Source organism: Schistocerca nitens, chromosome 1, assembly GCF_023898315.1.
Source record: "Schistocerca nitens isolate TAMUIC-IGC-003100 chromosome 1, iqSchNite1.1, whole genome shotgun sequence".
In the NCBI taxonomy this organism is placed as follows: domain Eukaryota; kingdom Metazoa; phylum Arthropoda; class Insecta; order Orthoptera; family Acrididae; genus Schistocerca; species Schistocerca nitens.
In genome coordinates this window covers 1,278,954,670-1,278,978,807 of record NC_064614.1, presented here as the reverse complement: position 1 = coordinate 1,278,978,807, position 24,138 = coordinate 1,278,954,670, and positions in this window count along the sequence as shown.

Genomic DNA, 24,138 nt, shown 5'->3' with positions numbered 1-24,138 from the left:
TGTGTTAATTTGTCAATGTGAGGGAGCGAGGTATGCAGTAAAGGAGGAATAATGCATCAGAAAAGAGATACTCGGAACCCCAAAGAAAATCCTATCGTTTCCGTTGAAACATATCTCGATTTAGAAGGACAATGCAGGGAATCCAGAGTATTTCATATGGACGCAAATTGTGTGTTAATTGGTCAATGGGAGGCAGCGAGGGATGCAGTAAAGGAGGAATAACGTATCGGAAAAGAGATACTTGGAACCCCAAAGAAAATCCTATCGTTGCCGTAGAAACGTATCTCGATTTACAAGGACAATGCAGGGAATCCAGAGTATTTCATATGGACGCAAATTGTGTGTTAATTCGTCAATGTGAGCGAGCGAGGGATGCAGTAAAGCAGGAATAATGCATCGGAAAAGAGATACTCGGAACCCCAAAGAAAATCCTATCGTTTCCATAGAAACGTATCTCGATTTAGGAGGCAATGCAGGGAATCCAGAATATTTCATATGGACGCAAATTGTGTGTTAATTCGTCAATGTGAGGGAGCGAGGGATGCAGTAAAGGAGGAATAATGCATCGGAAAAGAGATACTCGGAACCCCAAAGAAAATCCTATCGTTTCCGTAGAAACGAATCCCGATTTAGGACAATGCAGGGAACCCAGAGTATTTCATATGGACGCAATGTGTGTGTTAATTCGTCAATGTGAGAGAGCGAGGGATGCAGTAAAGGAGGAATAATGCATCGGAAAAGAGATACTCGGAACCCCAAAGAAAATCCTATCTTATCCGTAGAAACGTATCTCGATTTAGAAGGACAATGCAGGGAATCCAGAGTATTTCATATGGACGCAAATTGTGTGTTAATTCGGCAATGTGAGGGAGCGAGGGATGCAGTAAAGGAGGAATAATTCATCGGAAAAGAGATACTCGGAGCCCCAAAGAAAATCCTATCGTTTCCGTAGAAACGTATCTCGATTTAGAAGGACAATGCAGGGAATCCAAAGTATTTCATATGGACGCAAATTGTGTGTTAATTCGTCAATGTGAGGGAGCGAGGGATGCGGTAAAGGAGGAATAATGCATCGGAAAAGAGATACTCGGAACCCCAAAGGAAATCCTCTCGTTTCCGTAGAAACGGATCTCGATTCAGAAGGACAATGCAGGGAATCCAGAGTATTTCATATGGACGCAAACTGTGTGTTAATTCGTCAATGTGAGGGAGCGAGGGATGCAGTAAAGGAGGAATAGATGCAGTAAAGGAGGAGTAATGCATCGGAAAAGAGATACTCGACTCCCAAAAGAAAATCCTATCGTTTCCGTAGAAACGTATCTCGTTTTAGAAAGATAATGCAGGGAACCCAGAGTATTTCATATGGACGCAAATTGTGTGTTGATTTGTCAATATGAGGGAGCGAGGGATGCAGTAAAGGAGGAATAATGCATCGGAAAAGAGATACTCGGCACCCCAAAGAAAATCCTATCGTTTCCGTAGAAACGTATCTCGATTTAGAAGGACAATGCAGGGAATCCAGAGTATTTCATATGGACGCAAATTGTGTGTTAATTCGTCAATGTGAGGGAGCGAGGGATGCAGTTAAGGAGGAATAATGCATCGGAAAAGAGATACTCGGAACGCCAAAGAAAATCATATCGTTTCCATAGAAACGTATCTCGATTTGGAAGGACAATGCAGGGAATCCAGAGTATTTCATATGGACGCAAATTGTGTGTTAATTCGTCAATGTGAGGGAGCGAGGGATGCAGTAAAGGAGGAATAATGCATAGGAAAAGAGAGACTCGGAACCCCAAAGAAAATCCTATCGTTTCCGTAGAAACGAATCCCGATTTAGAAGGACAATGAAGGGAATCCAGAGAATTTCATATGGACGCAAATTGTGTGTTAATTTGTCAATGTGAGGGAGCGAGGTATGCAGTAAAGGAGGAATAATTCATCAGAAAAGAGATACTCGGAACCCCAAAGAAAATCCTATCGTTTCCGTTGAAACATATCTCGATTTAGAAGGACAATGCAGGGAATCCAGAGTATTTCATATGGACGCAAATTGTGTGTTAATTGGTCAATGTGAGGGAGCGAGGGATACAGTAAAGGAGGAATAATGCATCGGAAAAGAGATACTCGGAACCCCAAAGAAAATCCTATCGTTTCCATAGAAACGTATCTCGATTTAGAAGGACAATGCAGGGAATCCAGAGTATTTAATATGGACGCAAATTGTGTGTTAATTCGTCAATGTGAGGGAGCGAGGGATGCAGTAAAGGAGGAATAATGCATCGGAAAAGAGATACTCGGAACCCCAAAGAAAATCCTATCGTTTCCGTAGAAACGTATCTCGATTTAGAAGGACAATGCAGGGAATCCAGAGTATTTCATATGGACGCAAATTGTGTGTTAATTCGTCAATGTGAGGGAGCGAGGGATGCAGTAAAGGAGGAATAATGCATCGGAAAAGAGATACTCGGAACCCCAAAGAAAATCCTATCGTTTCCGTAGAAACGTATCTCGATTTAGAAGGACAATGCAGGGAATCCAGAGTATTTCATATGGACGCAAATTGTGTGTTAATTCGTCAATGTGAGGGAGCGAGGGATGCAGTAAAGGAGGAATAATGCATCGGAAAGGAGATACTCGGAACCCCAAAGAAAATCCTATCGTTTCCGTAGAAACGTATCTCGATTTCGAAGGACAATGCAGGGAATCCAGGGTAATCCATATGGACGCGAATTGTGTGTTAATTCGTCAATGTGAGGGAGCGAGGGATGCAGTAAAGGAGGAATAATGCATCGGATAAGCGATACACGGAACCCCAAAGAAAATCCTATCGTTTCCGTAGAAACGAATCCCGATTTAGAAGGACAATGCAGGGAACCCAGAGTATTGCATATGGACGCAATTTGTGTGCTAATTCGTCAATGTGAGGTAGCGAGGGATGCAGTAAAGGAGGAATAATGCATCGGAAAAGAGATACTCGGAACCCCAAAGAAAATCCTATCGTTTCCATAGAAACATATCTCGATTTAGAAGACAATGCAGGGAATCCAGAGTATTTCATATGGACGCAAATTGTGTGTTAATTCGTCAATGTGAGGGAGCGAGGGATGCAGTAAAGGAGGAATAATGCATCGGAAAAGAGATACTCGGAACCCCAAAGAAAATCCTATCGTTTCCGTAGAAACGTATCTCGATTTAGAAGGACAATGCAGGGAATCCAGAGTATTTCATATGGACGCAAATTGTGTGTTAATTCGTCAATGTGAGGGAGCGAGGGATGCAGTAAAGGATGAATAATGCATCGGAAAAGAGATACTCGGAACCCCAAAGAAATTCCTATCGTTTCTGTATAAACGTACCTCGATTTAGAAGGACAATGCAGGGAATCCAGAGTATTTCATATGGACGCAAATTGTGTGTTAATTCGTCAATGTGAGGGAGCGAGGGATGCAGTAAAGGGGGAATAATGCATCGGAAAAGAGATACACGGAACCCGAAAGAAAATCCTATCGTTTCCGTAGAAACGTATCTCGATTTAGAAGGACAATGCAGGGAATCCAGAGTATTCCATATGGACGCAAATTGTGTGTTAATTCGTCAATGTGAGGGAGCGAGGGATGCAGTAAAGGAGGAATAATGCATCGGATAAGCGATACCCGGAACCCCAAAGAAAATCCTATCGTTTCCGTAGAAACGTATCTCGATTTAGAAGGACAATGCAGGGAATCCAGAGTATTTCATATGGACACAAATTGTGTGTTAATTCGTCAATGTGAGGGAGCGAGGGATGCAGTAAAGGAGGAATAATGCATTGGAAAAGAGATACTCGGAACCCCAAAGAAAATCCTATCGTTTTCGTAGAAACGTATCTCGATTTAGAAGGACAATGCAGGGAATCCAGAGTATATCATATGGACGCAAATTGTGTGTTAATACGTCAATGTGAGGGAGCGAGGCATGCAGTAAAGGAGGAATAATGCATCGGAAAAGAGATACTCGGAACCCCAAAGAAAATCCTATCGTTTCCGTAGAAACGTATCTCGATTTAGAAGAACAATGCAGGGAATCCAGAGTATGTCATATGGACGCAAATTGTGTGTTAATTCGTCAATGTGAGGGAGCGAGGGATGCAGTAAAGGAGGAATAATGCATCGGAAAAGAGATACTCGGAACCCCAAAGAAATTCCTATCGTTTCCGTATAAACGTATCTCGATTTAGAAGGACAATGCAGGGAATCCAGAGTATTTCGTATGGACGCAAATTGTGTGTTAATTCGTCAATGTGAGGGAGCGAGGGATGCAGTAAAGGATGAATAATGCATCGGAAAAGAGATACTCGGTACCCCAAAGAAAATCCTATCTTATCCGTAGAAACGTATCTCGATTTAGAAGGTCAATGCAGGGAATCCAGAGTATTTCATATGGACGCAAATTGTGTGTTAATTCGTCAATGTGAGGGAGCGAGGGATGCAGTAAAGGATGAATAATGCATCGGAAAAGAGATACTCGGTACCCCAAAGAAAATCCTATCGTTTCCGTAGAAACGTATCTCGATATAGAAGGACAATGCAGGGCATCCGGAGTATATCATATGGACGCAAATTGTGTGTTAATTCGTCAATGTGAGGGAGCGAGGGATGCAGTAAAGGAGGAATAGATGCAGTAAAGGAGGAGTAATGCATCGGAAAAGAGATACTCGACTCCCAAAAGAAAATCCTATCGTTTCCGTAGAAACGTATCTCGTTTTAGAAAGATAATGCAGGAACCCAGAGTATTTCATATGGACGCAAATTGTGTGTTGATTTGTCAATATGAGGGAGCGAGGGATGCAGTAAAGGAGGAATAATGCATCGGAAAAGAGATACTCGGCACCCCAAAGAAAATCCTATCGTTTCCATAGAAACGTATCTCGATTTAGAAGGACAATGCAGGGAATCCAGAGTATTTCATATGGACGCAAATTGTGTGTTAATTCGTCAATGTGAGGGAGCGAGGGATGCAGTAAAGGAGGAATAATGCATCGGAAAAGAGATACTCGGAACCCCAAAGAAAATCCTATCGTTTCCGTAGAAACGTATCTCGATTTAGAAGGACAATGCAGGGAATCCAGAGTATTTCATATGGACGCAAATTGTGTGTTAATTCGTCAATGTGAGGGAGCGAGGGATGCAGTAAAGGAGGAATAATGCATCGGAAAGGAGATACTCGGAACCCCAAAGAAAATCCTATCGTTTCCGTAGAAACGTATCTCGATTTCGAAGGACAATGCAGGGAATCCAGGGTAATCCATATGGACGCAAATTGTGTGTTAATTCGTCAATGTGAGGGAGCGAGGGATGCAGTAAAGGAGGAATAATGCATCGGATAAGCGATACACGGAACCCCAAAGAAAATCCTATCGTTTCCGTAGAAACGAATCCCGATTTAGAAGGACAATGCAGGGAACCCAGAGTATTGCATATGGACGCAATTTGTGTGCTAATTCGTCAATGTGAGGTAGCGAGGGATGCAGTAAAGGAGGAATAATGCATCGGAAAAGAGATACTCGGAACCCCAAAGAAAATCCTATCGTTTCCATAGAAACATATCTCGATTTAGAAGACAATGCAGGGAATCCAGAGTATTTCATATGGACGCAAATTGTGTGTTAATTCGTCAATGTGAGGGAGCGAGGGATGCAGTAAAGGAGGAATAATGCATCGGAAAAGAGATACTCGGAACCCCAAAGAAAATCCTATCGTTTCCGTAGAAACGTATCTCGATTTAGAAGGACAATGCAGGGAATCCAGAGTATTTCATATGGACGCAAATTGTGTGTTAATTCGTCAATGTGAGGGAGCGAGGGATGCAGTAAAGGATGAATAATGCATCGGAAAAGAGATACTCGGAACCCCAAAGAAATTCCTATCGTTTCTGTATAAACGTACCTCGATTTAGAAGGACAATTCAGGGAATCCAGAGTATTTCATATGGACGCAAATTGTGTGTTAATTCGTCAATGTGAGGGAGCGAGGGATGCAGTAAAGGGGGAATAATGCATCGGAAAAGAGATACACGGAACCCGAAAGAAAATCCTATCGTTTCCGTAGAAACGTATCTCGATTTAGAAGGACAATGCAGGGAATCCAGAGTATTCCATATGGACGCAAATTGTGTGTTAATTCGTCAATGTGAGGGAGCGAGGGATGCAGTAAAGGAGGAATAATGCATCGGATAAGCGATACCCGGAACCCCAAAGAAAATCCTATCGTTTCCGTAGAAACGTATCTCGATTTAGAAGGACAATGCAGGGAATCCAGAGTATTTCATATGGACACAAATTGTGTGTTAATTCGTCAATGTGAGGGAGCGAGGGATGCAGTAAAGGAGGAATAATGCATTGGAAAAGAGATACTCGGAACCCCAAAGAAAATCCTATCGTTTCCGTAGAAACGTATCTCGATTTAGAAGGACAATGCAGGGAATCCAGAGTATATCATATGGACACAAATTGTGTGTTAATACGTCAATGTGAGGGAGCGAGGCATGCAGTAAAGGAGGAATAATGCATCGGAAAAGAGATACTCGGAACCCCAAAGAAAATCCTATCGTTTCCGTAGAAACGTATCTCGATTTAGAAGAACAATGCAGGGAATCCAGAGTATTTCATATGGACGCAAATTGTGTGTTAATTCGTCAATGTGAGGGAGCGAGGGATGCAGTAAAGGAGGAATAATGCATCGGAAAAGAGATACTCGGAACCCCAAAGAAATTCCTATCGTTTCCGTATAAACGTATCTCGATTTAGAAGGACAATGCAGGGAATCCAGAGTATTTCGTATGGACGCAAATTGTGTGTTAATTCGTCAATGTGAGGGAGCGAGGGATGCAGTAAAGGATGAATAATGCATCGGAAAAGAGATACTCGGTACCCCAAAGAAAATCCTATCTTATCCGTAGAAACGTATCTCGATTTAGAAGGTCAATGCAGGGAATCCAGAGTATTTCATATGGACGCAAATTGTGTGTTAATTCGTCAATGTGAGGGAGCGAGGGATGCAGTAAAGGATGAATAATGCATCGGAAAAGAGATACTCGGTACCCCAAAGAAAATCCTATCGTTTCCGTAGAAACGTATCTCGATATAGAAGGACAATGCAGGGCATCCGGAGTATATCATATGGACGCAAATTGTGTGTTAATTCGTCAATGTGAGGGAGCGAGGGATGCAGTAAAGGAGGAATAGATGCAGTAAAGGAGGAGTAATGCATCGGAAAAGAGATACTCGACTCCCAAAAGAAAATCCTATCGTTTCCGTAGAAACGTATCTCGTTTTAGAAAGATAATGCAGGAACCCAGAGTATTTCATATGGACGCAAATTGTGTGTTGATTTGTCAATATGAGGGAGCGAGGGATGCAGTAAAGGAGGAATAATGCATCGGAAAAGAGATACTCGGCACCCCAAAGAAAATCCTATCGTTTCCATAGAAACGTATCTCGATTTAGAAGGACAATGCAGGGAATCCAGAGTATTTCATATGGACGCAAATTGTGTGTTAATTCGTCAATGTGAGGGAACGAGGGCTGCAGTAAAGGAGGAATAATGCATCGGAAAAGAGATACTCGGTACCCCAAAGAAAATCCTATCGTTTCCGTAGAAACGTATCTCGATTTAGAAGGACAATGCAGGGAATCCAGAGTATTTCATATGGACGCAAATTGTGTGTTAATTCGTCAATGTGAGGGAGCGAGGGATGCAGTAAAGGAGGAATAATGCATCGGAAAAGAGATACTCGGAACCCCAAAGAAAATCCTATCGTTTCCGTAGAAACGTATCTCGATTTCGAAGGACAATGCAGGGAATCCAGGGTAATCCATATGGACGCAAATTGTGTGTTAATTCGTCAATGTGAGGGAGCGAGGGATGCAGTAAAGGAGGAATAATGCATCGGATAAGCGATACACGGAACCCCAAAGAAAATCCTATCGTTTCCGTAGAAACGTATCTCGATTTAGAAGAACAATGCAGGGAATCCAGAGTATTTCATATGGACGCAAATTGTGTGTTAATTCGTCAATGTGAGGGAGCGAGGGATGCAGTAAAGGAGGAATAATGCATCGGAAAAGAGATACTCGGAACCCCAAAGAAATTCCTATCGTTTCCGTATAAACGTATCTCGATTTAGAAGGGCAATGCAGGGAATCCAGAGTATTTCATATGGACGCAAATTGTGTGTTAATTCGTCAATGTGAGGGAGCGAGGGATGCAGTAAAGGGGGAATAATGCATCGGAAAAGAGATACACGGAACCCGAAAGAAAATCCTATCGTTTCCGTAGAAACGTATTTCGATTTAGAAGGACAATGCAGGGAATCCAGAGTATTCCATATGGACGCAAATTGTGTGTTAATTCGTCAATGTGAGGGAGCGAGGGATGCAGTAAAGGAGGAATAATGCATCGGATAAGTGACACACGGTACCCCAAAGAAAATCCTATCGTTTCCGTAGAAACGTATCTCGATTTAGAAGGACAATGCAGGGAATCCAGAGTATTTCATATGGACGCAAATTGTGTGTTAATTCGTCAATGTGAGGGAGCGAGGGATGCAGTAAAGGATGAATAATGCATCGGAAAAGAGATACTCGGTACCCCAAAGAAAATCCTATCGTTTCCGTAGAAACGTATCTCGATATAGAAGGACAATGCAGGGCATCCGGAGTATATCATATGGACGCTAATTGTGTGTTAATTCGTCAATGTGAGGGAGCGAGGGATGCAGTAAAGGAGGAATAGATGCAGTAAAGGAGGAGTAATGCATCGGAAAAGAGATACTCGACTCCCAAAAGGAAATCCTATCGTTTCCGTAGAAACGTATCTCGTTTTAGAAAGATAATGCAGGGAACCCAGAGTATTTCATATGGACGCAAATTGTGTGTTGATTTGTCAATATGAGGGAGCGAGGGATGCAGTAAAGGAGGAATAATGCATCGGAAAAGAGATACTCGGCACCCCAAAGAAAATCCTATCGTTTCCGTAGAAACGTATCTCGATTTAGAAGGACAATGCAGGGAATCCAGAGTATTTCATATGGACGCAAATTGTGTGTTAATTCGTCAATGTGAGGGAACGAGGGCTGCAGTAAAGGAGGAATAATGCATCGGAAAAGAGATACTCGGAACCCCAAAAAAAATCCTATCGTTTCCGTAGAAACGTATCTCGATTTAGAATGACAATGCAGGGAATCCAGAGTATTTCATATGGACGCAAATTGTGTGTTATTTCGTAAATGTGAGGAAGCGAGGGATGCAGTAAAGGACGAATAATGCATCGGAAAAGAGATACGCGGAACCCCAAAGAAAATCCTATCGTTGCCGTAGAAACGTATCTCGATTTAGAAGGACAATGCAGGGAATCCAGAGTATTTCATATGGACGCAAATTGTGTGTTATTTCGTCAATGTGAGGGAGCGAGGGATGCAGTAAAGGAGGAATAATGCATCGGAAAAGAGATACTCGGAACCCCAAAGAAAATCCTATCGTTTCCGTAGAAACGTATCACGATTTAGAAGGACAATGCAGGGAATCCAGAGTATTTCATATGGACGCAAATTGTGTGTTAATTCGTCAATGTGAGGGAGCGAGGGATGCAGTAAAGGATGAATAATGCATCGGAAAAGAGATACTCGGAACCCCAAAGAAAATCCTATCGTTTCCGTAGAAACGTATCTCGATATAGAAGGACAATGCAGGGCATCCGGAGTATATCATATGGACGCAAATTGTGTGTTAATTCGTCAATGTGAGGGAGCGAGGGATGCAGTAAAGGAGGCATAGATGCAGTAAAGGAGGAATAATGCATCGGAAAAGAGATACTCGACTCCCAAAAGAAAATCCTATCGTTTCCGTAGAAACGTATCTCGTTTTAGAAAGATAATGCAGGGAACCCAGAGTATCTCATATGGGCGCAAATTGTGTGTTAATTCGTCAATGTGAGGAAGCGAGGGATGCAGTAAAGGAGGAATAATGCATCGGAAAAGATATACGCGGAACCCCAAAGAAAATCCTATCGTTGCTGTAGAAACGTATCTCGATTTAGAAGGACAATGCAGGGAATCCAGAGTATTTCATATGGACGCAAAATGTGTGTTACTTCGTCAATGTGAGGGAGCGAGGGATGCAGTAAAGGAGGAACAATGCATCGGAAAAGAGATACTCGGAACCCCAAAAAAAAACCTATCGTTTCCGTAGAAACGTATCTCGATTTAGAAGGACAATGCAGGGAATCCAGCGTATTTTATATGGACGCAAATTGTGTGTTAATTCTTCAATGTGAGGGGGCGAGGGATGCAGTAAAGGAGGAATAACGCATCGGAAAAGAGATACTCGGAACCCCAAAGAAAATCCTATCGTTTCCGTAGAAACGTATCTCGATTTAGAAGGACAATGCAGGGAATCCAGAGTATTTCATATGGACGCAAATTGTGTGTTAATTCGTCAATGTGAGGGAGCGAGGGATGCAGTAAAGGAGGAATAATGCATCGGAAAAGAGATACTCGACTCCCAAAAGAAAATCCTATCGTTTCCGTAGAAACGTATCTCGATTTAGAAAGATAATGCAGGGAACCCAGAGTATTTCATATGGACGCAATTTGTGTGTTAATTCGGCAATGTGAGGGAGCGAGGGATGCAGTAAAGGAGGAATAATGCATCGGAAAAGAGATACTCGGAACCCCAAAGAAAATCCTATTGTTTCCGTAGAAACGTATCTCGATTTAGAAGGACAATGCAGGGAATCCAGAGTATTTCATATGGACGCAAATTGTGTGTTAATTCGTCAATGTGAGGGAGCGAGGGATGCAGTAAGGGAGGAATAATGCTTCGGAAAAGAGATACTCGGAACCCAAAAGAAAATCCTATCGTTTCCGTAGAAACGTATTTCGATTTAGAAGGACAATGCAGGAATCCAGAGTATTTAATATGGACGCAAATTGTGTGTTAATTCGTCAATGTGAGGGAGCGAGGGATGCAGTAAAGGAGGAATAATGCATCGGAAAAGAGATACTCGGAACCCCAAAGAAAATCCTATTGTTTCCGTAGAAACGTATCTCGATTTAGAATGACAATGCAGGGAATCCAGAGTATTTCATATGGACGCAAATTGTGTGTTAATTCGTCAATGTGAGGAAGCGAGGGATGCAGTAAAGGACGAATAATGCATCGGAAAAGAGATACGCGGAACCCCAAAGAAAATCCTATCGTTGCCGTAGAAACGTATCTCGATTTAGAAGGACAATGCAGGGAATCCAGAGTATTTCATATGGACGCAAAATGTGTGTTAATTCGTCAATGTGAGGGAGCGAGGGATGCAGTAAAGGAGGAACAATGCATCGGAAAAGAGATACTCGGAACCCCAAAAAAAAACCTATCGTTTCCGTAGAAACGTATCTCGATTTAGAAGGACAATGCAGGGAATCCAGCGTATTTTATATGGACTCAAATTGTGTGTTAATTCTTCAATGTGAGGGAGCGAGGGATGCAGTAATGGAGGAATAACGCATCGGAAAAGAGATACTCGGAACCCCAAAGAAAATCCTATCGTTTCCGTAGAAACGTATCTTGATTTAGAAGGACAATACAGGGAATCCAGAGTATTTCATATGGACGCAATTTTTGTGTTAATTCGTCAATGTGAGGGAGCGAGGGATGCAGTAAAGGAGGAATAATGCATCGGAAAAGAGATACTCGGAACCCCAAAGAAAATCCTATCGTTTCCGTAGAAACGTGTCTCGATTTAGAAGGACAATGCAGGGAATCCAGAGTATTTCATATGGACGCAAATTGTGTGTTAATTCGTCAATGTGAGGGAGCGAGGGATGCAGTAAAGGATGAATAATGCATCGGAAAAGAGATACTCGGAACCCCAAAGAAAATCCTATCGTTTCCGTAGAAACGTATCTCGATATAGAAGGACAATGCAGGGCATACGGAGTATATCATATGGACGCAAATTGTGTGTTAATTCGTCAATGTGAGGGAGCGAGGGATGCAGTAAAGGAGGCATAGATGCAGTAAAGGAGGAATAATGCATCGAAAAAGAGATACTCGACTCCCAAAAGAAAATCCTATCGTTTCCGTAGAAACGTATCTCGTTTTAGAAAGATAATGCAGGGAACCCAGAGTATCTCATATGGGCGCAAATTGTGTGTTAATTCGTCAATGTGAGGAAGCGAGGGATGCAGTAAAGGAGGAATAATGCATCGGAAAAGATATACGCGGAACCCCAAAGAAAATCCTATCGTTGCTGTAGAAACGTATCTCGATTTAGAAGGACAATGCAGGGAATCCAGAGTATTTCATATGGACGCAAATTGTGTGTTATTTCGTCAATGTGAGGAAGCGAGGGATGCAGTAAAGGACGAATAATGCATCGGAAAAGAGATACGCGGAACCCCAAAGAAAATCCTATCGTTGCCGTAGAAACGTATCTCGATTTAGAAGGACAATGCAGGGAATCCAGAGTATTTCATATGGACGCAAATTGTGTGTTATTTCGTCAATGTGAGGGAGCGAGGGATGCAGTAAAGGAGGAATAATGCATCGGAAAAGAGATACTCGGAACCCCAAAGAAAATCCTATCGTTTCCGTAGAAACGTATCACGATTTAGAAGGACAATGCAGGGAATCCAGAGTATTTCATATGGACGCAAATTGTGTGTTAATTCGTCAATGTGAGGGAGCGAGGGATGCAGTAAAGGATGAATAATGCATCGGAAAAGAGATACTCGGAACCCCAAAGAAAATCCTATCGTTTCCGTAGAAACGTATCTCGATATAGAAGGACAATGCAGGGCATCCGGAGTATATCATATGGACGCAAATTGTGTGTTAATTCGTCAATGTGAGGGAGCGAGGGATGCAGTAAAGGAGGCATAGATGCAGTAAAGGAGGAATAATGCATCGGAAAAGAGATACTCGACTCCCAAAAGAAAATCCTATCGTTTCCGTAGAAACGTATCTCGTTTTAGAAAGATAATGCAGGGAACCCAGAGTATCTCATATGGGCGCAAATTGTGTGTTAATTCGTCAATGTGAGGAAGCGAGGGATGCAGTAAAGGAGGAATAATGCATCGGAAAAGATATACGCGGAACCCCAAAGAAAATCCTATCGTTGCTGTAGAAACGTATCTCGATTTAGAAGGACAATGCAGGGAATCCAGAGTATTTCATATGGACGCAAAATGTGTGTTACTTCGTCAATGTGAGGGAGCGAGGGATGCAGTAAAGGAGGAACAATGCATCGGAAAAGAGATACTCGGAACCCCAAAAAAAAACCTATCGTTTCCGTAGAAACGTATCTCGATTTAGAAGGACAATGCAGGCAATCCAGCGTATTTTATATGGACGCAAATTGTGTGTTAATTCTTCAATGTGAGGGGGCGAGGGATGCAGTAAAGGAGGAATAACGCATCGGAAAAGAGATACTCGGAACCCCAAAGAAAATCCTATCGTTTCCGTAGAAACGTATCTCGATTTAGAAGGACAATGCAGGGAATCCAGAGTATTTCATATGGACGCAAATTGTGTGTTAATTCGTCAATGTGAGGGAGCGAGGGATGCAGTAAAGGAGGAATAATGCATCGGAAAAGAGATACTCGACTCCCAAAAGAAAATCCTATCGTTTCCGTAGAAACGTATCTCGATTTAGAAAGATAATGCAGGGAACCCAGAGTATTTCATATGGACGCAATTTGTGTGTTAATTCGGCAATGTGAGGGAGCGAGGGATGCAGTAAAGGAGGAATAATGCATCGGAAAAGAGATACTCGGAACCCCAAAGAAAATCCTATTGTTTCCGTAGAAACGTATCTCGATTTAGAAGGACAATGCAGGGAATCCAGAGTATTTCATATGGACGCAAATTGTGTGTTAATTCGTCAATGTGAGGGAGCGAGGGATGCAGTAAGGGAGGAATAATGCTTCGGAAAAGAGATACTCGGAACCCAAAAGAAAATCCTATCGTTTCCGTAGAAACGTATTTCGATTTAGAAGGACAATGCAGGAATCCAGAGTATTTAATATGGACGCAAATTGTGTGTTAATTCGTCAATGTGAGGGAGCGAGGGATGCAGTAAAGGAGGAATAATGCATCGGAAAAGAGATACTCGGAACCCCAAAGAAAATCCTATTGTTTCCGTAGAAACGTATCTCGATTTAGAATGACAATGCAGGGAATCCAGAGTATTTCATATGGACGCAAATTGTGTGTTAATTCGTCAATGTGAGGAAGCGAGGGATGCAGTAAAGGACGAATAATGCATCGGAAAAGAGATACGCGGAACCCCAAAGAAAATCCTATCGTTGCCGTAGAAACGTATCTCGATTTAGAAGGACAATGCAGGGAATCCAGAGTATTTCATATGGACGCAAAATGTGTGTTAATTCGTCAATGTGAGGGAGCGAGGGATGCAGTAAAGGAGGAACAATGCATCGGAAAAGAGATACTCGGAACCCCAAAAAAAAACCTATCGTTTCCGTAGAAACGTATCTCGATTTAGAAGGACAATGCAGGGAATCCAGCGTATTTTATATGGACTCAAATTGTGTGTTAATTCTTCAATGTGAGGGAGCGAGGGATGCAGTAATGGAGGAATAACGCATCGGAAAAGAGATACTCGGAACCCCAAAGAAAATCCTATCGTTTCCGTAGAAACGTATCTTGATTTAGAAGGACAATGCAGGGAATCCAGAGTATTTCATATGGACGCAATTTTTGTGTTAATTCGTCAATGTGAGGGAGCGAGGGATGCAGTAAAGGAGGAATAATGCATCGGAAAAGAGATACTCGGAACCCCAAAGAAAATCCTATCGTTTCCGTAGAAACGTGTCTCGATTTAGAAGGACAATGCAGGGAATCCAGAGTATTTCATATGGACGCAAATTGTGTGTTAATTCGTCAATGTGAGGGAGCGAGGGATGCAGTAAAGGATGAATAATGCATCGGAAAAGAGATACTCGGAACCCCAAAGAAAATCCTATCGTTTCCGTAGAAACGTATCTCGATATAGAAGGACAATGCAGGGCATACGGAGTATATCATATGGACGCAAATTGTGTGTTAATTCGTCAATGTGAGGGAGCGAGGGATGCAGTAAAGGAGGCATAGATGCAGTAAAGGAGGAATAATGCATCGGAAAAGAGATACTCGACTCCCAAAAGAAAATCCTATCGTTTCCGTAGAAACGTATCTCGTTTTAGAAAGATAATGCAGGGAACCCAGAGTATCTCATATGGGCGCAAATTGTGTGTTAATTCGTCAATGTGAGGAAGCGAGGGATGCAGTAAAGGAGGAATAATGCATCGGAAAAGATATACGCGGAACCCCAAAGAAAATCCTATCGTTGCTGTAGAAACGTATCTCGATTTAGAAGGACAATGCAGGGAATCCAGAGTATTTCATATGGACGCAAAATGTGTGTTACTTCGTCAATGTGAGGGAGCGAGGGATGCAGTAAAGGAGGAACAATGCATCGGAAAAGAGATACTCGGAACCCCCAAAAAAAACCTATCGTTTCCGTAGAAACGTATCTCGATTTAGAAGGACAATGCAGGGAATCCAGCGTATTTTATATGGACGCAAATTGTGTGTTAATTCTTCAATGTGAGGGAGCGAGGGATGCAGTAAAGGAGGAATAACGCATCGGAAAAGAGATACTCGGAACCCCAAAGAAAATCCTATCGTTTCCGTAGAAACGTATCTCGATTTAGAAGGACAATGCAGGGAATCCAGAGTATTTCATATGGACGCAAATTGTGTGTTAATTCGTCAATGTGAGGGAGCGAGGGATGCAGTAAAGGAGGAATAATGCATCGGAAAAGAGATACTCGACTCCCAAAAGAAAATCCTATCGTTTCCGTAGAAACGTATCTCGATTTAGAAAGATAATGCAGGGAACCCAGAGTATTTCATATGGACGCAATTTGTGTGTTAATTCGGCAATGTGAGGGAGCGAGGGATGCAGTAAAGGAGGAATAATGCATCGGAAAAGAGATACTCGGAACCCCAAAGAAAATCCTATTGTTTCCGTAGAAACGTATCTCGATTTAGAAGGACAATGCAGGGAATCCAGAGTATTTCATATGGACGCAAATTGTGTGTTAATTCGTCAATGTGAGGGAGCCAGGGATGCAGTAAGGGAGGAATAATGCTTCGGAAAAGAGATACTCGGAACCCAAAAGAAAATCCTATCGTTTCCGTAGAAACGTATCTCGATTTAGAAGGACAATGCAGGAATCCAGAGTATTTAATATGGACGCAAATTGTGTGTTAATTCGTCAATGTGAGGGAGCGAGGGATGCAGTAAAGGAGGAATAATGCATCGGAAAAGAGATACTCGGATACCCAAAGAAAATCCTATCGTTTCCGTAGAAACGTATCTCGATTTAGAAGAACAATGCAGGGAATCCAGAGTATTTCATATGGACGCAAATTGTGTGTTAATTCGTCAATGTGAGGGAGCGAGGGATCCAGTAAAGGAGGAATAATGCATCGGAAAAGAGATACTCGGAACCCCAAAGAAATTCCTATCGTTTCCGTATAAACGTATCTCGATTTAGAAGGACAATGCTGGGAATCCAGAGTATTTCATATGGACGCAAATTGTGTGTTAATTCGTCAATGTGAGGGAGCGAGGGATGCAGTAAAGGGGGAATAATGCATCGGAAAAGAGATACACGGAACACGAAAGAAAATCCTATCGTTTCCGAAGAAACGTATCTCGATTTAGAAGGACAATGCAGGGAATCCAGAGTATTCCATATGGACGCAAATTGTGTGTTAATTCGTCAATGTGAGGGAGCGAGGGATGCAGTAAAGGAGGAACAATGCATCGGAAAAGAGATACTCGGTACCCCAAAGAAAATCCTATCGTTTCCGTAGAAACGTATCTCGATATAGAAGGACAATGCAGGGCATCCGGAGTATATCATATGGACGCAAATTGTGTGTTAATTCGTCAATGTGAGGGAGCGAGGGATGCAGTAAAGGAGGAATAGATGCAGTAAAGGAGGAGTAATGCATCGGAAAAGAGATACTCGACTCCCAAAAGAAAATCCTATCGTTTCCGTAGAAACGTATCTCGTTTTAGAAAGATAATGCAGGGAACCCAGAGTATTTCGTATGGACGCAAATTGTGTGATGATTTGTCAATATGAGGGAGCGAGGGATGCAGTAAAGGAGGAATAATGCATCGGAAAAGAGATACTCGGCACCCCAAAGAAAATCCTATCGTTTCCGTAGAAACGTATCTCGATTTAGAAGGACAATGCAGGGAATCCAGAGTATTTCATATGGACGCAAATTGTGTGTTAATTCGTCAATGTGAGGGAACGAGGGATGCAGTAAAGGAGGAATAATGCATCGGAAAAGAGATACTCGGAACCCCAAAGAAAATCCTATCGTTTCCGTAGAAACGTATCTCGATTTAGAATGTCAATGCAGGGAATCCAGAGTATTTCATATGGACGCAAATTGTGTGTTAATTCGTCAAAGTGAGGAAGCGAGGGATGCAGTAAAGGACGAATAATGCATCGGAAAAGAGATACGCGGAACCCCAAAGAAAATCCTATCGTTGCCGTAGAAACGTATCTCGATTTAGAAGGACAATGCAGGGAATCCAGAGTATTTCATATGGACGCAAAATGTGTGTTAATTCGTCAATGTGAGGGAGCGAGGGATGCAGTAAAGGAGGAACAATGCATCGGAAAAGAGATACTCGGAACCCCCAAAAAAAACCTATCGTTTCCGTAGAAACGTATCTCGATTTAGAAGGACAATGCAGGGAATCCAGCGTATTTTATATGGACGCAAATTGTGTGTTAATTCTTCAATGTGAGGGAGCGAGGGATGCAGTAAAGGATGAATAATGCATCGGAAAAGAGATACTCGGAACCCCAAAGAAAATCCTATCGTTTCCGTAGAAACGTATCTCGATATAGAAGGACAATGCAGGGCATCCGGAGTATATCATATGGACGCAAATTGTGTGTTAATTCGTCAATGTGAGGGAGCGAGGGATGCAGTAAAGGAGGCATAGATGCAGTAAATGAGGAATAATGCATCGGAAAAGAGATACTCGACTCCCAAAAGAAAATCGTATAGTTTCCGTAGAAACGTATCTCGTTTTAGAAAGATAATGCAGGGAACCCAGAGTATTTCATATGGACGCGAATTGTGTGTTAATTCGTCAATGTGAGGAGGCGAGGGATGCAGTAAAGGAGGAATAATGCATCGGAAAAGATATACGCGGAACCCCAAAAAAAATCCTATCGTTGCTGTAGAAACGTATCTCGATTTAGAAGGACAATGCAGGGAATCCAGAGTATTTCATATGGACGCAAAATGTGTGTTACTTCGTCAATGTGAGGGAGCGAGGGATGCAGTAAAGGTGTAACAATGCATCAGAAAAGAGATACTCGGAACCCCAAAAAAAAACCTATCGTTTCCGTAGAAACGTATCTCGATTTAGAAGGACAATGCAGGGAATCCAGCGTATTTTATATGGACGCAAATTGTGTGTTAATTCTTCAATGTGAGGGAGCGAGGGATGCAGTAAAGGAGGAATAACGCATCGGAAAAGAGATACTCCTAACCCCAAAGAAAATCCTATCGTTTCCGTAGAAACGTATCTCGATTTAGAAGGACAATGCAGGGAATCCAGAGTATTTCATATGGACGCAAATTGTGTGTTAATTCGTCAATGTGAGGGAGCGAGGGATGCAGTAAAGGAGGAATAATGCATCGGAAAAGAGATACTCGGAACCCCAAAGAAAATGCTATTGTTTCCGTAGAAACGTATCTCGATTTAGAAGGACAATGCAGGGAATCCAGAGTATTTCATATGGACGCAAATTGTGTGTTAATTCGTCAATGTGAGGGAGCGAGGGATGCAGTAAGGGAGGAATAATGCATCGGAAAAGAGATACTCGGAACCCCAAAGAAAATCCTATCGTTTCCGTAGAAACGTATCTCGATTTAGAAGGACAATGCAGGGAATCCAGAGTATTTCATATGGACGCAGATTGTGTGTTAATTCGTCAATGTGAGTTAGCGAGGGATGCAGTAATGGAGGAATAATGCATCGGAAAAGGGATACTCGGAACCCCAAAGAAAATCCTGTCGTTTCCGTAGAATCGTATCTCGATTTAGAAGGACTATGCAGGGAAGCCAGAGTGTTTCATATGGAAGCAAATTGTGTGTTAATTCTTCAATGTCAGGGAGCGAGGGATGCAGTAAAGGAGGAATAATGCATCGGATAAGGGATACTCGGAACCCCAAAGAAAATCCTATCGTTTCTGTAGAAACGTATCTCGATTTAGAAGGACAATGCAGGGAATCCAGAGTATTTCATATGGACGCAAATTGTGTGTTAATTCGTCAATGTGAGGGAGCGAGGGATGCAGTAAAGGATGAATAATGCATCGGAAAAGAGATACTTGGAACCCCAAAGAAAATCCTAAGGTTTCAATAGAAACGTATCTCGATATAGAAGGACAATGCAGGGAACCCAGAGTATTTCATATGGGCGCAAATTGTGTGTTAATTCGGCAATGTGAGGGAGCGAGGGATGCAGTAAAGGAGGAATAATGCATCGGAAAAGAGATACTCGGAACCCCAAAGAAAATCCTATCGTTTCCGTAGAAACGTATCTCGATTTAGAAGGGCAATGCAGGAAATCCAGAGTATTTCATATGGACGCAAATTGTGTGTTAATTCGTCAATGTGAGGGAGCGAGGGATGCAGTAAAGGAGGAATAATGCATCGGAAAAGAGATACTCGGAACCCCAAAGAAAATCCTATCGTTTCTGTAGAAACGCATCTCGATTTAGGATGACAATGCAGGGAATCCAGAGTATTTCATATGGACGTAAATTGTGTGTTAACTCGTCAATGTGAGGGAGCGAGGGATGCAGTAAAGGAGGAACAATGCATCGGAAAAGAGATACTCGGAACCCCAAAAAAAAGCCTATCGTTTCCGTAGAAACGTATCTCGATTTTGAAGGACAATGCAGGGAATCCAGCGTATTTTATATGGACGCAAATTGTGTGTTAATTCTTCAATGTGAGGGAGCGAGGGATGCAGTAAAGGAGGAATAACGCATCGGAAAAGAGATACTCGGAACCCCAAAGAAAATCCTATCGTTTCCGTAGAAACGTATCTTGATTTAGAAGGACAATGCAGGGAATCCAGAGTATTTCATATGGACGCAAATTGTGTGTTAATTCGTCAATGTGAGGGAGCGAGGGATGCAGTAAAGGAGGAATAATGCATCGGAAAAGAGATACTCGAAACCCCAAAGAAAATCCTATCGCTTCCGTAGAAACGTATCTCGATTTAGAAGGACAATGCAGGGAATCCAGAGTATTTCATATGGACGCAAATTGTGTGTTAATTCGTCAATGTGAGGGAGCGAGGGATGCAGTAAAGGAGGAATAATGCATCGGAAAAGAGATACTCGACTCCCAAAAGAAAATCCTATCGTTTCCGTAGAAACGTATCTCGATTTAGAAAGATAATGCAGGGAACACTGAGTATTTCAAATGGACGCAAAATGTGTGTTAATTCGTCAATGTGAGGGAGCGAGGGATGCAGTAAAGGAGGAACAATGCATCGGAAAAGAGATACTCGGAACCCCAAAAAAAAACCTATCGTTTCCGTAGAAACGTATCTCGATTTAGAAGGACAATGCAGGGAATTCAGCGTATTTTATATGGACGCAAATTGTGTGTTAATTCTTCAATGTGAGGGAGCGAGGGATGCAGTAAAGGAGGAATAACGCATCGGAAAAGAGATACTCGGAACCCCAAAGAAAATCCTATTGTTTCCGTAGAAACGTATCTTGATTTAGAAGGACAATGCAGGGAATCCAGAGTATTTCATATGGACGCAAATTGTGTGTTAATTCGTCAATGTGAGGGAGCGAGGGATGCAGTAAAGGAGGAATAATGCAACGGAAAAGAGATACTCGGAACCCCAAAGAAAATCCTATCGTTTCCGTAGAAACGTATCTCGATTTAGAAGGACAATGCAGGGAATCCAGAGTATTTCATATGGACGCAAATTGTGTGTTAATTCGTCAATGTGAGGGAGCGAGAGATGCAGTAAAGGATGAATAATGCATCGGAAAAGAGATACTCGGAACCCCAAAGAAAATCCTATCGTTTCCGTAGAAACGTATCTCGATATAGAAGGACAATGCAGGGCATCCGGAGTATATCATATGGACGCAAATAGTGTGTTAATTCGTCAATGTGAGGGAGCGAGGGATGCAGTAAAGGAGGCATAGATGCAGTAAAGGAGGAATAATGCATCGGAAAAGAGATACTCGACTCCCAAAAGAAAATCCTATCGTTTCCGTAGAAACGTATCTCGTTTTAGTAAGATAATGCAGGGAACCCAGAGTATTTCATATGGACGCAAATTGTGTGTTAATTCGTCAATGTGAGGAAGCGAGGGATGCAGTAAAGGAGGAATAATGCATCGGAAAAGATAAACGCGGAACTCCAAAGAAAATCCTGTCGTTGCTGTAGGAACGTATCTCGATTTAGAAGGACAATGCAGGGAAACCAGAGTATTTCATATGGACGCAAAATGTGTGTTAATTCGTCAATGTGAGGGAGCGAGGGATGCAGTAAAGGAGGAACAATGCATCGGAAAAGAGATACTCGGAACCCCAAAAAAAAACTATCGTTTCCGTAGAAACGTATCTCGATTTAGAAGGACAATGCAGGGAATCCAGCGTATTTTATATGGACGCAAATTGTGTGTTAATTCTTCAATGTGAGGGAGCGAGGGATGCAGTAAAGGAGGAATAACGCATCGGAAAAGAGATACTCGGTACCCCAAAGAAAATCCTATCGTTTCCGTAGAAACGTATCTTGATTTAGAAGGGCAATGCAGGGAATCCAGAGTATTTCATATGGACGCAAATTGTGTGTTAATTCGTCAATGTGAGGGAGCGAGGGATGCAGTAAAGGAGGAATAATGCATCGGAAAAGAGATACTCGGAACCCCAAAGAAAATCCTATCGTTTCTGTTGAAACGCATCTCGATTTAGGATGACAATGCAGGGAATCCAGAGTATTTCATATGGTCGTAAATTGTGTGTTAACTCGTCAATGTGAGGGAGCGAGGGATGCAGTAAAGGAGGAACAATGCATCGGAAAAGAGATACTCGGAACCCCAAAAAAAAGCCTATCGTTTCCGTAGAATCGTATCTCGATTTTGAAGGACAATGCAGGGAATCCAGCGTATTTTATATGGACGCAAATTGTGTGTTAATTCTTCAATGTGAGGGAGCGAGGGATGCAGTAAAGGAGGAATAACGCATCGGAAAAGAGATACTCGGAACCCCAAAGAAAATCCTATCGTTTCCGTAGAAACGTATCTTGATTTAGAAGGACAATGCAGGGAATCCAGAGTATTTCATATGGACGCAAATTGTGTGTTAATTCGTCAATGTGAGGGAGCAGGGGTGCAGTAAAGGAGGAATAATGCATCGGAAAAGAGATACTCGAAACCCCAAAGAAAATCCTATCGCTTCCGTAGAAACGTATCTCGATTTAGAAGGACAATGCAGGGAATCCAGAGTATTTCATATGGACGCAAATTGTGTGTTAATTCGTCAATGTGAGGGAGCGAGGGATGCAGTAAAGGAGGAATAATGCATCGGAAAAGAGATACTCGACTCCCAAAAGAAAATCCTATCGTTTCCGTAGAAACGTATCTCGATTTAGAAAGATAATGCAGGGAACACTGAGTATTTCATATGGACGCAAAATGTGTGTTAATTCGTCAATGTGAGGGAGCGAGGGATGCAGTAAAGGAGGAACAATGCATCGGAAAAGAGATACTCGGAACCCCAAAAAAAAACCTATCGTTTCCGTAGAAACGTATCTCGATTTAGAAGGACAATGCAGGGAATTCAGCGTATTTTATATGGACGCAAATTGTGTGTTAATTCTTCAATGTGATGGAGCGAGGGATGCAGTAAAGGAGGAATAACGCATCGGAAAAGAGATACTCGGAACCCCAAAGAAAATCCTATCGTTTCCGTAGAAACGTATCTTGATTTAGAAGGACAATGCAGGGAATCCAGAGTATTTCATATGGACGCAAATTGTGTGTTAATTCGTCAATGTGAGGGAGCGAGGGATGCAGTAAAGGAGGAATAATGCATCGGAAAAGAGATACTCGGAACCCCAAAGAAAATCCTATCGTTTCCGTAGAAACGTATCTCGATTTAGAAGGACAATGCAGGGAATCCAGAGTATTTCATATGGACGCAAATTTTGTGTTAATTCGTCAATGTGAGGGAGCGAGGGATGCAGTAAAGGATGAATAATGCATCGGAAAAGAGATACTCGGAACCCCAAAGAAAATCCTATCGTTTCCGTAGAAACGTATCTCGATATAGAAGGACAATGCAGGGCATCCGGAGTATATCATATGGACGCAAATTGTGTGTTAATTCGTCAATGTGAGGGAGCGAGGGATGCAGTAAAGGAGGCATAGATGCAGTAAAGGAGGAATAATGCATCGGAAAAGAGATACTCGACTCCCAAAAGAAAATCCTGTCGTTTCCGTAGAAACGTATCTCGTTTTAGAAAGATAATGCAGGGAACCCAGAGTATTTCATATGGACGCAAATTGTGTGTTGATTCGTCAATGTGAGGGAGCGAGGGATGCAGTAAAGGAGGAATAATGCATCGGAAAAGAGATACTCGGAACCCCAAAGAAAATCCTATTGTTTCCGTAGATACGTATCTCGATTTAGAAGGACAATGCAGGGAATCCAGAGTATTTCATATGGACGCAAAATGTGTGTTAATTCGTCAATGTGAGGGAGCGAGGGATGCAGTAAAGGAGGAACAATGCATCGGAAAAGAGATACTCGGAACCCCAAAAAAAAAAACCTATCGTTTCCGTAGAAACGTATCTCGATTTAGAAGGACAATGCAGGGAATCCAGCGTATTTTATATGGACGCAAATTGTGTGTTAATTCTTCAATGTGAGGGAGCGAGGGATGCAGTAAAGGAGGAATAACGCATCGGAAAAGAGATACCTGGGAACCCAAAGAAAATCCTATCGTTTCCGTAGAAA